A 16288-nucleotide genomic window follows, 5' to 3' on the forward strand; every position below is an offset into this window, starting at 1 on the left:
GTTGGTGAGAGACCTGGAGAATTTGCTGGCCAGAGTAACAGTCGAACGTTTTCTCCATCCAGAAAGGCCCGTGTAGGACCTGCAACATGCGGTCGTGCATTATCCTGCTGAAATGTAGGGTTTCGCAAGGATCGAATGAAGGGTAGAGCCACGGTTCGTAACACATCTGAAATGTAACGTCCACTGTTCAAAGTGCCGTCATTGCGAACAAGAGGTGACCGAGATGTGTAACCAATGGCACCCCATACCATCACGCCGGGTGATACGCCATTATGACGAAGACGAATACACGCTTCCAATGTGCGTTCACCGCGATGTCGCCAAACACGGATGCGACCATCATGATGCACTAAACAGAACCTGTATTCATCCGAAAAAATGACATTTTCCCATTTGTGCACCCAGGTTCGTCGTTGAGTACACCATCGCAGGCGCTCCTGTCTGTGATGCAGCGTCAAGGGTTACCGCACCCATGGTCTCCGAGCTGATAGTCCATGCTGCTGCAAACGTCGTCGAATTGTTCGTGCAGATGGTTGTTGTCTTGCAGACGTCCCCATCTGTTGACTCAGGGATCGAGACGTGGCTGGAACCACTCGGCCACACCGGCCGGCTTAATTGGAATCCTCCTTTGGACAGTTCCTCGATCTTCAAGACTTCTATGGTTTTATCAATGCTGGATCTTTCGTCTGTTTAGCATCAATGTCACTTAGTACAATGATGACTGAGAATTGTCCTTGAAAGGCGGTCAGCGTCCTTGTTTCTGTGTCCGTGACGTCGTACTGCAGTCTCAGTGCCCACCTCGTCAGTCAACCTGACGGATCTTTGAGGCTAGTCATCCAGCATGTCTCCATGTGATTCGTCAGACTGGATTGCCAAATAAATATGGTGGAATTTACTGATAGCCTAAACAACTGTAAGGGACGCCTTCTCATTTGTGTTTTTCTCAGATATGGAGAGTCCTCTGTAGCATACGCCTTCCTGACTTTGTATAAGAGTTGCCCTACCCCAAAGCCGCCAGCGTCGGTGTGAAGTCCGGTCTCCGCATTCTTGTCATACAGTGCTAAGACTGGAGAAGATGTTAGCGCTTCCATTCCAGGAAAATTTGGGGTCTTCGTCCAGTATTTCTTGTAAGGGACGTGCCTTGGTACAGAAATACTTTCTGAATTCCCCGTGATTTGAGCATATTCCGAGAAACTTTCACACATCGTGAATGAATGTGTCGGTTTATCGAAAATTCTGTGACTGTTCTTATTTTTTATTCTTTAATCGGGACAGACTCCATGCCACAAGATTTTTCTTGGGTGATTAAGAGCACGTTTTTGGATTCAGGTGAAGACCTGCGGTCTGAACACTTCAATACGGTTGTCATGTGGCACAGATGCTCTTCAAATGTCTTCAAAAAACAGCATCATCTAGATGGCAAAGCCACGTCGTTCATCTACCGTGTCGAAGCAGGTTGTCCAAACTATGTTCGAAGGTGGCTGAAGCGTTTCATAGTCCAAACAACATAACTCTGAATTCATAGAGACCATCAGGAGTTATGAAGGTAGTCTTTTGCCTGTCAGCCTTGTCTGCCACGATTTGACAGTAGTTCGTCTGCATTTACATAAGAGTTTTTCAGGAATACTTTGCTCCTTTCAAGCAGTCCAGGATGTCATCAATATGAATGTGCAGCAGTGGATGGACATCCTTCTTCATGATTATGTTCACTCGTCAGTAGTAGACTCAGAAACGCCATGAACGACTTCTTATTCACAAGGATCAAGGACTCTTGCAGAATCTTCTCCACTTCCCTCTGGATTATCTATCGTTCACGGTAACATTCTATATAAGCGCCTGATAATTGGTGGATGATCCCCCGTGTCTATAGAGTGTTTTACGCTGAAGCGCCAAAGAAACTGGCGTAGTTGTTAGATTGGTTACCGCTGCTACACTGAACGTGCGGCTCACTAGTGATGGGACACAGCATCTCCGAGGTAGCGATGAAGTGAGGATTTTCCCGTACGATCATTTCACGAGTATACCGTGAATTCAGGAATCCGGCAAGATATAAAATCTCCGACATCGCAGCGGCCGAAAAAGATACTGCAAGAACGGGACCAACGACGACTTACGAGAATCGTTCAACGTGACAGAAGTGCAAATTCTTCAGCACATTGCTGCAGATATCAATGCTGGGGCATCAACAAGTGTCCGCATGCGAACCATTCACCGAAACATCATCGATATGGGCTTTCGGAGCCGAAGTCCCACTCGTGTAGCCTTGATGACTGCACGACACAAAGCTTAATGCTTCGCCTGGACCTGTCAACACCGACATTGGACTGTTTCAAATTGTATCTAGCAGATGGACGTGCACGGGAATGGAGACCACATCATGAATCCATAGTCCCTGCATGCCAGCAGGGTACTGTTCAAGCTGGTGGAGGGATATGGGACCCCTCACACGTCTAAATACGACTCTGACAGGTGACACGTACGTAAGCATATTGCCTGATCACCTGCATCCATTCGTGTCCATTTGGCATCCCGACGGTCTTGGGCAAATTCCAGCAGGACAATGTGACACCCCACACCTCCAAAATTACTACAAGGTGGCTCCAGGAACACTCTTCTGAGTGAAGACACTTCCGCTGGCCACCAAACTCCCCAAAAATGAACATTGTTAAGCATATTTGGGATGCCTTGCAACGTGCTGTTCAGTAGAGATCTCCACCCTCTCGTACTCCTGCACGTTTATCGACGGCCCTTTGGGGTTCATGGTGTAAGTTCACTCCAGCACTACTTCAGACATTAGTCGAGAGCATGTCATGTCGTGTTGCAGCACTTTCAGGGTCCATACATAATATTAGGCAGGTGTACCAATTTCTTTGGCTCTTCAGTGTATAATTGGCTTCTTGATCAGTCTCTTCTCGTGATCTGAAAACATCCCAAAATTGACTCAAAACGGTTATTACTCACCATCGTTATTCCTTGGCCAGGTCAGATCCTGTTAGCATTTCCATAGTAGCTCCTTCCCTTGCTTTGTCCTTAGTGGTAGCGGAGCACGATTGTTCGTGTGGTTGCTCCTGACCGTCTGTGATCCGAAATTCGTCTGGCTATTCTTAATGATTGTCGCTGGCATGTAAATTAGATGAGTTTGAGTAGCTTTTAGCAATCGACAGAAGCTTCATAGTCAGTAAAATTCGTCTGGGTTTGAGGCCATACTGTCAACTATAAAATTCCGACGTTTCGGCTTCTGTTGCACGACGCCTTTCTCATGGTGTATTGCTAACTGCAATACACTCTGAGGAAGGCGTCTTGCAATAGTCGCCAAAACGTCGGAATTTTATAGTTGACAATGCGGCCTCAAAATCAGACGAATTTTATTGACTGTGGCAACGGTCGCGGAAGCCCACGTTTACAAAAGCTTCATAGCATAACTGTACATCTCGATTGGGGACTGGAACTCTCCTCGATGATGGCGGCGTAACAATTCAAAGAACAAACTACCACCCAAAGAACTTTTAGTTATGTGAACCTGTTCGAATAGCTTTGCCAGTAAGGAACTTTGCTCTACCACAGTCTATGATTTCTTGTGATGTAAGATATTCCATCCGAGAATAACGTTGCTACGTTTTGTTAAAACGACAAATTTGAAGGACTGTATTCTGACATTGATAGTTATTCTTACAATACATGTTCCTGTCAGCAGGACATATTCCTCATTTGTGACCTGCAGCACAGTCGCTTTGGAAATACGAACAGTCAGGCATAAGATATTTCAAGATCCCTTCAAGAAATAATAAATACGAAATAACAGATAACTGATGGTAGTCATCAGTCTTCTGATTGGTCTGATGCAGCCCGCCACAAAATCCTCTCCTGTGCCAACCTCTTCATCTCAGTGTATCTCTTGAACCCAGCTTCCTGTGCTATTTGCTGAATGTATTCCAGTCTCGGTCTACCTATACATTTTTTAACCTCTGCAGCTCCCTCTAGTGCCGTGGAAGTTATTCCTAATGTCTTAACACTTGTTCTAGCTTCGTGTCGAGTCTTCATGTCAGTATTTTTCGTATGTTTCTTTTTTCACCAATTGCGCGGATAACATCCTAATTCCTTGCCTTATCAATCCACAAAATATTCAATTACTTTTTGTAGCACCACATCTCAAATGCTTCGATTCTCTGCTGTTCCAGTTTTCCCACAGTCCATGATTCACTACCATACAATGCTGTGCTGCAAATGTACATTCTCAGAAATTTCTTCTTCAAATTACAGACTTTTCTTGGCCAGGAAAGCCATTTTTGCCAGTGCTAGTCTGCTTTTGATGCCCTCCTAGCTCCGACCGCCATGGGTTATTTTGTAGCCTAGGTAGCAAAATTCCTTAACTTCGTCTTCTTCGTGATAACCAATCCTGATGTTAAGTTCTTCGCTTTTCTCATTACTTCTGTTACTTCTTTATACTTCCGTTTTTCTTCGCTTTACCCTTAGTCCATATTCTGCACTCAGATATTAGCAGATATAGTAACGCTTCTTCGCCTTCACTGACAATAGCAATATCATCAACGAATCTTATCACTGATATCCTTTAACCTTTAATTTTAATTATACTCTTGAACTTTGATTTCTGTCATTACTTCTTTAATACATAGATTGTGCAGTAGGGGTGAAATACTACGTCCATGTCATAGACCCTTTTTAATCCGAGCACTTCGTTCTTCGTCCCCCACTCTTACTGTTGCCTCTTGTTTTTTGTACAGTTACCCCTACTTTTCTCAGAATTTCGAACATCTTGCACCACTTTACATTATCGAAGCTTTATCCAGGTCGACCAACTCTATGGAAGTGTCTTGATATTTCTTCAGTATCGCTTCCATTATCAAGAGGAACGGTAGAATTGCTCTCTGGTGCCTTTACTTTTCCTAAAGCAAAACTGATCGTCATCTAACACATCATCAGTTTTATTTTCCTTCCTTCTGTGTATTATCGTTCTCTATTATCGTTCTCTTGGGTGTATTAGCTGTTAAACTTATTGTGCGAGAATTCTCGCACTTGTCAGCTCTTGCAGTCTTAGGGATTGTGTGGATACTTTTCCATAAGTCATATGGTTTGACGCCAAACTCATACATTTTACATACTAACGTGACTAGTCATTTTGTTGCCACTTCCCCAATGATTTTAGAAATTTTAATGGAACGTTATCGATCCCTTCTGCCTTATTCGATCGCAAATCTCCTAGAACTCTTTAAAATTCCGATTCTAATACTGGATCCTCCGTCTCTTCCCTGTCTACTCCTGTTATTTCTCCTATCATGTCAGCAGACAAGTCTTATCCTCATAGAAGCCTTCAGTGTATTCTTTCGACATCCGCTCTCTCCTCTGCATTTTACAGTGCTATTCCCTTTGCAGTATTAAAGTTACCGCCCTTGCTTTTAGTTCCATCGAAGGCTTTTTGACTTCCCTGTATGCTGAGTCAGTCCTTCCGACTATCATTTCTTTTTCGACATACATTTTTCCTGCAGTCATTTCGACTTAGCTTCTCTCCACTTCATATTTATTGCATCCCTAAGTGTCTTGCATTTCCGTATTCTTCAATTTCCCCGAACGTTTTTGTACTTCCGTTTTTTATCGATCAGCTAAAGTTATTTCTTCTGTTACCCATGGTGTCTTCACAGTTACCTTCTTTGTACCTATGTTTTCCTTGCCGACTTCTTTGACTGCCCTTTTTTATACGTCCGTTCCTCTTCAACTGAACTGCCTACTGAGCTATTCCTTATCGCAGTATCTATAGCCTCAGCGTACTTCAACCGTATCTCCTCATTCCTTAGCACTTCGGTATTCCATTTCCTTGGACATTGATTTTTCATGGCTAGTCTCTTAAACCTCAGCGCACTCTTCATCTCTACTAAATTGTGATCTGAGTCTCCTAGGTGTGCCTTAAAATCCAGTAACTGACTGCAGAATCTCTGCCTGACCATGCTGTAATCTAACGAAAATCTTCCCGTATCTCCCGGCCTCTTTTAAATAAACCCCTCCTCCTGTGATTTTTGAAGAGAGTATTCCCTACTACTAGACGAAATTTATTGCAGAATTCAGTCTTTCTCCTCTTTCATTCCCAGTCCCAAGGCCGTATTCTACTGTAACCGTTTCTTCTACTCCTTCCCCTATAATCATGTTCCAGTTCCTGTGACTATTGAACTTTCATCTCCCTTTACGTACTGTATTACCCTTTGAATATCCTCATACGCTTTCCCTCTCTCTTCATCTTCGGATTGTGATGTCGGCATGTGTATCTGAACTATCGTTGTCGGTATTTGTTTGTTGTTGACTCTGATGAGAACAACCCTATCACTGAACTGTTTACAGTAACTCACTCCCTGTCCTACTTTCCTATTCAGAACGAATCCTACTCCCTTACATAATTCGAGAACTTCTTCCAGTGCAATTATTACCTCTTGGTTCCTGCAAGCATTGTGTATTACCCTATTTTCTCTATAGCTTACTACTATTTGTCTCATAATTTCGAACATCTTCTACCATTTTACATTGTCGAGCGCCCTCTCCACGTCGACAAATCCAATGTTTGTGTCTTGATTTTTTTTTTTCAGTCTTGCTTTCATTATCAAGTGCAAGGTCAGGACTGCCTCTCTTGTGCCTTAACCTTTCTAAAGGCAAATAATCGTGATCTAGCAGATCGTCAATTTCCTTTTTCTGTCTTCTGTATATTATTCTTGTCAGCATGAGCTGTTAAGCTGATTGTGCGATATTTCTAGCTCTTATTAGACGTTGTTATCTTCGAAATTGTGTGGATGATGTTATTCCAAAAGTCTGATGGTATGTCATCAGTCTCATAGATTCTACACACCAACTTGAATAATCGTTCGAATCCCTGCGTAATACGACGATCAAAACATCTTGTCAGATTTCTCAAAATGTTATTTTTTTAAATTAGTATTGCTGTTAGCATTTGCAAATATTTGCCTGAGAAAATAATCGTTTGAAATAGAAGGAAGTAATTAAGGAACCGTGAAGTTATCATTCTTTCTAACTGGCAATTGAATGAAACCTGTTTGTAGAACTAGTACATGTATATGTAAACTTTGTAATATTGTGATGGGAATTTGTGAAGAACTTTTAATGACGAATTTCTTTATTATTTTCATTGTTTTTGTTGTTGCTGTGGTCTTCAGTCCGAAAACTTGTTTCCTACTGCTCTCAGTGGTTGTGTATACTGTCGAGTCTCTTCATGTCCGAATAACTACTGCAGCCAACGTTCGACTGAACTGCTTAGCCTACTATATACGCTTCCCTCTACGTTTATATCCTCCACACTTGATTTCATTACCAAACTGATGCCAACCGATCCGTTTTTGTTACTAAAGTTGCACCACGAACACCTGTCATCACGAATTCAGTTCAGTATCGCCTATTTAGTTATTCGATTTATCCATCTAACATTCTGAATTCTCTTCCAGAACCAAATTTCAAAACCTCCTTTCCTTTCGTTGTCTGAACTGGTTAACGTCCCGTTGTACCTCTGTACAAGGCTAAACTCCGTACAAATACCTTAAGAAATGATTTCCTAATACTTCATATTCGATGTTAACAAATTCCTTGTTTTTCAGAAATTCTTTTGTTGCTACTGCCGGTCTGCATTTTATGTTCTCTCTACTTCATCAGTTATTTTTCTGTCCAAATAGCGAAGGTCATCTGCAGCTCTTAATGTTTCATTGACTAATGTAATTCCTTCAGTATCGCCTGATTTTATTAGACTACTACTTATAATACTTTTAAGGCACTATCCGTTACGCTCAGCTGCTCCTCAGCATCCTCTGACAGAACTACACTGTAAAGTGCAAACCGCAAAGTTCATATTTCCTCTCCCTGAACATTAATTCCTTTTCCAAATTTCTCCTTGGTTTCCTCTAGTGCTTGCTCAATGTACACACCAAATAACGTTGGGGACAGGGTAGAAACCTGTCTCGCTCCCTTGTTTACAGCTGGTTCCCTTTCTTATTCAACGGTTCCTGTAACTGTTTTCTGGTTCGTTTACCAGTTATCAATTACCTTTCTTTCCCCTTATTTTATCCCTCCTACCTTCGAAATTTCAAAGACAGTAGTCCAATCAACGTTGCCGTAATATTACTCTAAATCTAAAATACTGTAAACGCAGCTTTGCCTTTCTTCTTGCAATCTTCTAAGATATATAATAGGGCCAGTAATGCCTAACGTGGTCCCACATTTCTCCGGAGGTCGGCTTATAACTTGTTCAATAATACGTAACTTTTCGTTTCAGTCTTCTTCATACAACCACGGGCTGTCATGCACCATATTTTTCAAAGGCACCGTCAGGTAATTCGCTCTTGGCATTCGTCGTTTGTTTCAAGGAATGTACAATAATTTGGAAGGATAGTTGAAACAGTTGAGGGCCTGGGATGCTACATAATATGGTCCTTTCCACCGACATTGTCATTTCGGTATTTTTTTTATGACAGCTCACAGCACATTGAGGAATCTGTTAAAGGGATTCCGGCATATCTCTTTCAATGTGTCTGCTTCGGCCTGTTTCGACCACCCAGGAAATGTTAAGAGGTTTATCAAAAGACGATGCGGGTACTTTCCTGAAGGACTACTGTTCAATCAGTGAAGATATATCTAATGTATCGCTGACACAGTGTTAGCGGATATTTAGTGGCGGAGCGCGTCACAGCCATGTATCACAGACACTTCCCCGCTGTAAAACGCCCCTTTCTTCCCGATCCCTCGCTTCTGCTAAGATAAAATACCGCTTCCGACCACTGGCTCAACGATAAAGTAAAATTTACGCCGTGCTCAAGAATGACAGGCCGTGAAATATGAATGAGGTGGAAAATCTTTAGCGCGTGCCTATTTTTATGGAGCTTTTTTCAGTATCGCGATAAGTTAGAGGTAGGATCTTTTAATTACCCCTTGCGCGTAAAATATACTGTCTCGGCAAGCACCACAATGACGAAAACAGCCATAATGTTTTATACCACGAGTAAAACTGCGAACGGTTGCTTTTTATACCGTACACCACATTACGTCGAACTGTTTCTTCATCTACATGACTACTATGCAATTCACATTTAAGTGCTTGGCAGAGGGTTCATCGAACCACAATCATACTATGTCTCTACCATTTCACTCCCTAACAGCGTCCGGGAAAAACGAACACCTAAACCTTTCTGTTCGAGCTCTGATTTCTCTTATTTTATTTTGATGATCATTCCTACCTATATATTTTCGGATTCGGAAGAGAAAGTTGGTGACTGAAATTTCGTAACAGATCTCGCCGCGACGAAAAACGTCTTTGCTGTAATGGCTTCCATCCCAATTCGCGTATCATATCTGCCACACTCTCTCCCCTATTACGTGATAATACAAAACGAGCTGCCCTTTTTTGCACCCTTTCGATGTCCTCTGTCAATCCCACCTGGTAAGGATCCCACACCGCGCAGCAATATTCTAACAGAGGACGAACGAGTGTAGTTTAAGCTGTCTCTTTAGTCGACTTGTTGCATCTTCTAAGTGTCCTGCCAATGAAACGCAACCTTTGGCTCGCCTTCCCCACAATATTATCTGTGTGGTCTTTCCAACTGAAGTTGTTCGTAATTTTAACACCCAAGTACTTCATTGAATTGACACCCTTGAGAATTATACTATTTATTGACTAATCGAATTCCAACGGATTTTTTTTTTGGAACTCATGTCGATCACCTCACACTTTTCGTTATTTAGCGTCAACTGCAATCTTTTCTAAATCGCTTTGCAACTCATACTGGTTTTCGAATGACCTTATTAGACGGTAAATTACAGCATCATCTGCGTACAACCTAAGAGAACTGCTCAGATTGTCACCCAGGTAATTAATATAGATCAGGAACAGCAGAGGTCCCAGTACGCTTCCCTGGGGAACACCTGATATCAGTTCAGTTTTACTCGATGATTTGCCGTCTATTACTACGAACTGTGACCTTCCTGACACGAAATCACGAATCCAGTCACACAACTGAGACGATACCCCATAGGCCCGCAGCTTGATTAGAAGTCGCTTTCCGGAAATCTAGAATACGGAATCAACTTGAGATCTCCTGTCGATAGCGGCCATTACTTCGTGCGAATAAAGACCTAGCTGCGTTGCACAAGAACGATGTTTTCTGAAACCATGCTGATTAAGTATCAATAGATCGTTCCCTTCGAGGTGATTCATAATGTTTGAATAAGTGGTAATTACGACATCAGTTTCCAGTGTGTTTTAATATCGGTGTAAAATAGTGTAGCACTTGAAGAAGAGAACGTGACATCACAAGTGTGTGAGTGATTTGCTAGCTTCCTTTTATTCATGGACTTCACGTCGTCATAAACCTAAGTAAAACTAAATTATTCTGAAATGTACAAAGCACTGTCGTAACTGTAGTCGTCAGATGAAAAGCAGGCACACTTCCTTCTCCCAACATATCTTTAGTCTGTGAGTTGTTGGTATGAAAGTTCTCATTGCGGTGGAATAAAAAATAATTGATATTCCAATATTACCAGTAACCTCGTGTTGGCGTTCGTGTAATTTTTGGTCTACAACCGTCTATGGATTCGGAGTAGCGTGTCCACTGTAACTAAAGTGATGTAATTATGGAAATATTTTTTTCCATAATGTGGGACCACAGTCATAATTTATTTCTTTAAAGTCAGTACCGCCTTTAGACTGTTTTTTTTTTCATATGCAGTGTTCCATTTACACGATCATGATTTCAGTTTCAAAGTGCCATTATCAAGTGTTCTAAGTGTTATACAGTGCCTAAGATACTACGACAGTATGCCATCTTAGGCACTGCATAACACTTAGAACACTTGATAATGGCACTTTGAAGCCGAAATCATGATCGTGTAAATATAACACTGCAAATAAAAGAGAAGTCTAATGGTGGTACTGACTTTAAAGTAATTATGGAAAGTTTGCCATCACAGATCACAATTTTTTGAGTGTTGAGGAATTTTTTTCTGTTCATATTAGCTCTCAGTCAAATAATATGAATTTCGAGGAAGTTTTAGTAGTATCAAATTAAACTTTGGGACATACAGTTCACAATCTTACAAGTTTTGTCTTGGCGAGAGTGAGACATTTTCATTCTGAGGAATAGTTTTACCTCATTTATTAGCTGAATATGTAAAGTATATATAGTCTAGATTCCACTCTATCAAGATGGCTTAGGTCTAAATTTATAATATATGAGTCGTCAGGCTCATTTCGGCAGATATTTGCAAATTAAGTTTTGCGTTTTGTCGCTGGAGTCGTCACAGAGAGCTATTGCTGATGACGTCTTTCAAGCGACGCGTAGTATCGACGGAAAAAGTCGATTGTTTCCTGTTACAAACAAAATTATTTTTAAAAGTTGAATTTTACGCGATCATTCGATTGAGTGATCCAAAATTAGTCTACTGCGATATTCGTTTTATTGATGTGTGTTAAAAGAGGCAGTAAAACACGAAGTATCACCAGCACAGCAGCTATTGCCATGCAGCAGCGCTACTCAGTCGCTGTTGAAGTACTAGTTATTCTTCGTGTTTTATACATCGATAAAACAACTATTGCATTGGGCTACGTGGGGACCGCTCCATCGAATGCGCACGTAAAATCTCACTTTTAAAGATCATTTTCACAAGCTGAAAGTTAATTACCGACTCAGCCGCATGAAATAATTCAATGGCGACAAGCGAAAATTTGTGCCAGATCGGGACTCGAAGCCAGACTGCCTAGGCTGTCCGAGCACGACACCCATCCAACCCACTTCACTTTCGTAGTGCACCCCCCCTCCCCCCCCCCCCCTCCCTGTCCACCATCCCCATTGATCGCCGCATATTAGCTGAATTGGTGGTAAATTTTCGAGATGAATCTACCCAAAATCTGGCTTCTTTCGGGGATCCAGACAAAATGCGGCGAGAAATGAGGATGTTGGAGGAGTGCGCTACGGAAGGTGTGCGCAACAAGTTGAGAATCTGGATCAGATGGGAGTTGCGCTAGGATAGACAAGGCGCTCAAGAGGACCGCTCGCGTAACTTGGAAAACTCGGGTCCGAGTTCCGGCCATTGAATTATTTCAATTCCCCCATGCGGCTGAGATCGATAATTCACTTTCACCTTGTGTATAGATGGTCGCAGTATCATAAAAATGAGGCGTCTGTTTTTTTTTTTTTTTTCAAAAAACACACCAAATCATTTTGCTTGTTATAGGAAACAAGCCGGCGCATACCGCCGACACTGGGCATCGCCGAAACACATGATGAGCAGTAATTTTTCGAGCTGAGTCCTGATACACACTGCAAAATCGAAATTGTAAAATATCTGCAGAAACATAAGAGAAAATAAGCTTGACTAGTCTTAGGAGGAGCACGCTGTACACAGGGTGTTACAAAAAGGTACGGCCAAACTTTGAGGAAACATTCCTCACACACAAAGAAAGAAAATATGTTATGTGGATATGTGTCCGGAAACGCTTACTGTCCATGTTAGAGCTCATTTCATTACTTCTCTTCAAATCACATTAATCATGGAATGGAAACACACAGCAACAGAACGTACCAGCGTGACTTCAAACACTTTGTTACAGGAAATGTTCAAAATGTCCTCCGTTAGCGAGGATACATGCATCCACCCTCCGTCGCTTGGAATCCCTGATGCGCTGATGCAGTCCTGGAGAATGGCGTATTGTATCACAGCCGTCCACTATACGAGCACGAAGTGTCTCTACATTTGGTGCCGCTGTTGCGTAGACAAGAGCTTTCAAATGCCCCCATAAATGAAAGTCAAGAGGGTTGAGGTCAGGAGAGCGTGGAGGCCATGGAATTGGTCCGCCTCTACCAATCAATCGGTCACCGAATCTGTTGTTGAGAAGCGTACGAACACTTCGACTGAAATGTGCAGGGGCTCCATCGTGCATGAACCACAGGTTGTGTCGTAGTTGTAAAGGCACATGTTCTAGCAGCACAGGTAGAGTATCCCGTATGAAATCATGTTAACGTGCTCCATTGAGCGTAGGTGGAATAACATGGGGACCAATCAAGACATCACCAACAATGCCTGCCCAAACGTTCACAGAAAAACTGTGTTGATGACGTGATTGCACAATTGCGTGCGGATTCTCGTCAGCCCACACATGTTGGTTGTGAAAATTTACAATTTGATCACCTTGGAATGAAGCCTCATCCGTAAAGAGAACATATGCACTAAAATGAGGATTGACACATTGTTGGATGAACCACTCGCAGAAGTGTACCCGTGGAGGCCAATCAGCTGCTGATAGTGGCTGCACACGCTGTACATGGTACGGGAACAACTGGTTCTCCCGTAGCACTCTCCATACAGTGACGTGGTCAACGTTACCTTGTAAAGCAGCAACTTCTCTGTCGCTGACATTAGGGCTATCGTCAACTGCACGAAGAATTGCCTCGTCCATTGCAGGTGTCCTCGTCGTTCTAGGTCTTCCCCAGTCGCGAGTCATAGGCTGGAATGTTCCTTGCTTCCTAAGACGCCGATCAATTGCTTCGAACGTCTTCCTGTCGAGACACCTTCATTCTGGAAATCTGTCTCGATACAAACCTGCCGCGCCACGGCTATTGCCCCGTGCTAATCCCAACATCAAATGAGCATCTGCTAACTCCGCATTTGTAAACATTGCACTGACTGCAAAACCACGTTCGTGATGCTATGTACTGATGTGCTTGATGCTAGTACTGTAGAGCAAATGAGTCGCATGTCAACACAAGCATCGAAGTCAACATTACCTTCCTTCAATTGGGCCAACTGGCGGTGAATCGAGGAAGTACAGTACATACTGACGAAACTAAAATGAGCTCTAACATGGAAATTAAGCGTTTCCGGACACATGTCCACATAACATCTTTTCTTTATTTGTGTGTGAGGAATGTTTCCTGAAAGTTTGGCCGTACCTTTTTGTAACACCCTGTATATGTGACACGGGGTGGTCTAGATTATGAACTGAAGATGATATGCTGTTAAAAATTATCGTGCACTGATACACTTACTTTATGTCTTAAGTTGGTATATAAAAGGAGCTGCTGAAAATTTCTTTCTTTCTTGTAAGATCACGAGCGAGTTAATGAGAAGTAGGGGAGAGTATGTACACACTTATGTCGCACAGTTGTGCAACAAACAAATACGAAAGTGCGATCCAGTTTAATTATGATAGCTGACCAAAATGTTCATCACAGAAATTTTTCTTGTGAGGGTCTTGATAGGTGCTGGCGAAATTTCAATGTCCTGGGCTCATCTCCAGTCAGGTTGCACACACGCAGCCCAGACTGGCACTTGCTGACAGGAGAAATAAAAGTCATGGAAAAGTGAGAGAGAGAGGAAGATCCTGAGGCAAACGTAGGGATAACTGAAACAAAACGGTAAATAAAGCAAGAGAAGCATTGGAGATCTGTATAATAAAAATGAACAACAGAAATCAGCAGATGAGAAAAAGGAGAGAAGGCATGTACTTCACGGACAGCTCATTCTGATGAATGCAACAGAATTTTCAAACTTGTCAAGCGGAATAAAAAAAGGCATCCCATTTGCACATGCGCGAAAGACATGAGAAATTGTGTGGGAGAGGTGGAGAAAGAAGGTTTTAGAAACAATTTTCTTTTTTTTTTTTTTAGCAAACCAGAAGAGAAAACTGGAGCAACAGGAGACCTGAAGCGACAACTCTGATTTAATGAAACAATATTTAAAACCCTGGAGATAAATCAGAAACAGTTCTTCTTACTATCCATAGGACGCCTAAACAGGGAAAAACAAAACACGATCGCCCATCGCAGTTACCCACACGACACATTTAAGAAAATACAATGTGCAAAGGAGACAGTTCTCATCTAGTTTTTCAGTATGCACCACAAATATGTGTGAGAACAGACAAATACTTTCGGGCACAGTAAGGACGACGCAACATCACACTGACAGATCGTGATTCAAGGGTACTCGAACGCAAGTATTAGTAACGATGCCATAGTATATTTGCTAGAACGTACTGAATAAAGAAATTTATAATCATTGGTATGAAATAAGCACGGAATTGTCTTGGTTTGGTTGAGAGTCTTTCGAAAGAAGCCCGAATCAAAACGCGGTGCGGGGAAACTACTGTTCCGTGGCTCCATTCACAAGTCTCCCAGATTAATCTCGACGCCAAATCCCAGTTCCTCTACCGGCGGTTGTCAGATGGCGTCGTCGTCTCCACGATTGCAGGGAGTACAGTGCTGTCGGTTTGTAACTCAGCTCCAATAAATTGCTACGAGCATTTACGCTCCAGTGGGACAAGTCTGAATGCCTAGCTGCCTTCTTGCTCTCGTCTTAATATTCCGACAGAACTACTCGTCTCCTCTTTTCTTTAGGTTTTTTGCTGTGCACAATTTGTGCGAGTGTAGCCACGTGGACCTCCTGCTTTGCGTTTTCTCGCCAACACTTCTGCACTTCTTCCTTTAACTTCTTCTGTAATCTGAAAACCCTTGTGTAACGTATCAGTATATGAATGAATGATGGATAGGTTGTACACAGCTCCTGTCCATTGCTAAACATCTAAAGATAATTGACAAGTACAGGGCAGTCTGAATATAAACTCGCACAAATAAGTAACTAGCGACGCCGTGAGGTGCTCACTAAGTCGACGCGTTCTTCCACACGTGAACAGATTGGAGGTGCTATATTCTCACGAACCACTGTCTAATTTGGCATTCTTCATACGTAGGAGGTGAAAATATCGGTAAGTGTCACAAAAAAATCTTAGGTTCTACGAGAGTGGAAACTTGAAGCTTCGAAAAATCTGCGACTGCCCTTGCTGCATTAACAGTACCAATGAACAAATAAATCCCCACGGTACCATTTTGTTATGATACTTGTACAAACCCCATACAGAGTTTGTCCACGAAACAGTTTGCTTACTAAACACTTGTGAACAGGATAGAAACACGGGTTTGTGGGGAGTGGAGCGAACTGGTGGTATACTGAAACCCAGTAGGCCAACATACCACAATATCATTAGCTGAATCGTCACGCCTGCTCTGCCAAGATTTATGAGAGTCATACTTTAAACAGATATTTCAGAAACATACTTTTCAAAAACTTCTAAAAATGGTATTATGTAGTACTGGAGTTCTTTGGAAATTCGTGGTAAGTTCCTATGGGACCAAACTGCTGAGGTCTTCGGTCCCTAGACTTAATCTAACTTAAACTAAGGTACGCTAACGACAACACACACACACACACACGCACACACACACACACACACACACAT

At 42.3% G+C, this 16288-nt stretch overlaps 1 protein-coding gene across 2 annotated transcripts in view; it reads left to right on the forward strand.

Moving 5' to 3' along the window:
* Nucleotides 1-16288, forward strand: part of LOC126339265 (nitric oxide synthase, salivary gland) — a 1479392-nt gene that overhangs the window by 1270115 nt on the left and 192989 nt on the right. The window lies entirely within an intron of this gene.

Source organism: Schistocerca gregaria, chromosome 1 (genome assembly GCF_023897955.1).
Source record: "Schistocerca gregaria isolate iqSchGreg1 chromosome 1, iqSchGreg1.2, whole genome shotgun sequence".
NCBI classification, from domain to species: Eukaryota; Metazoa; Arthropoda; class Insecta; order Orthoptera; family Acrididae; genus Schistocerca; species Schistocerca gregaria.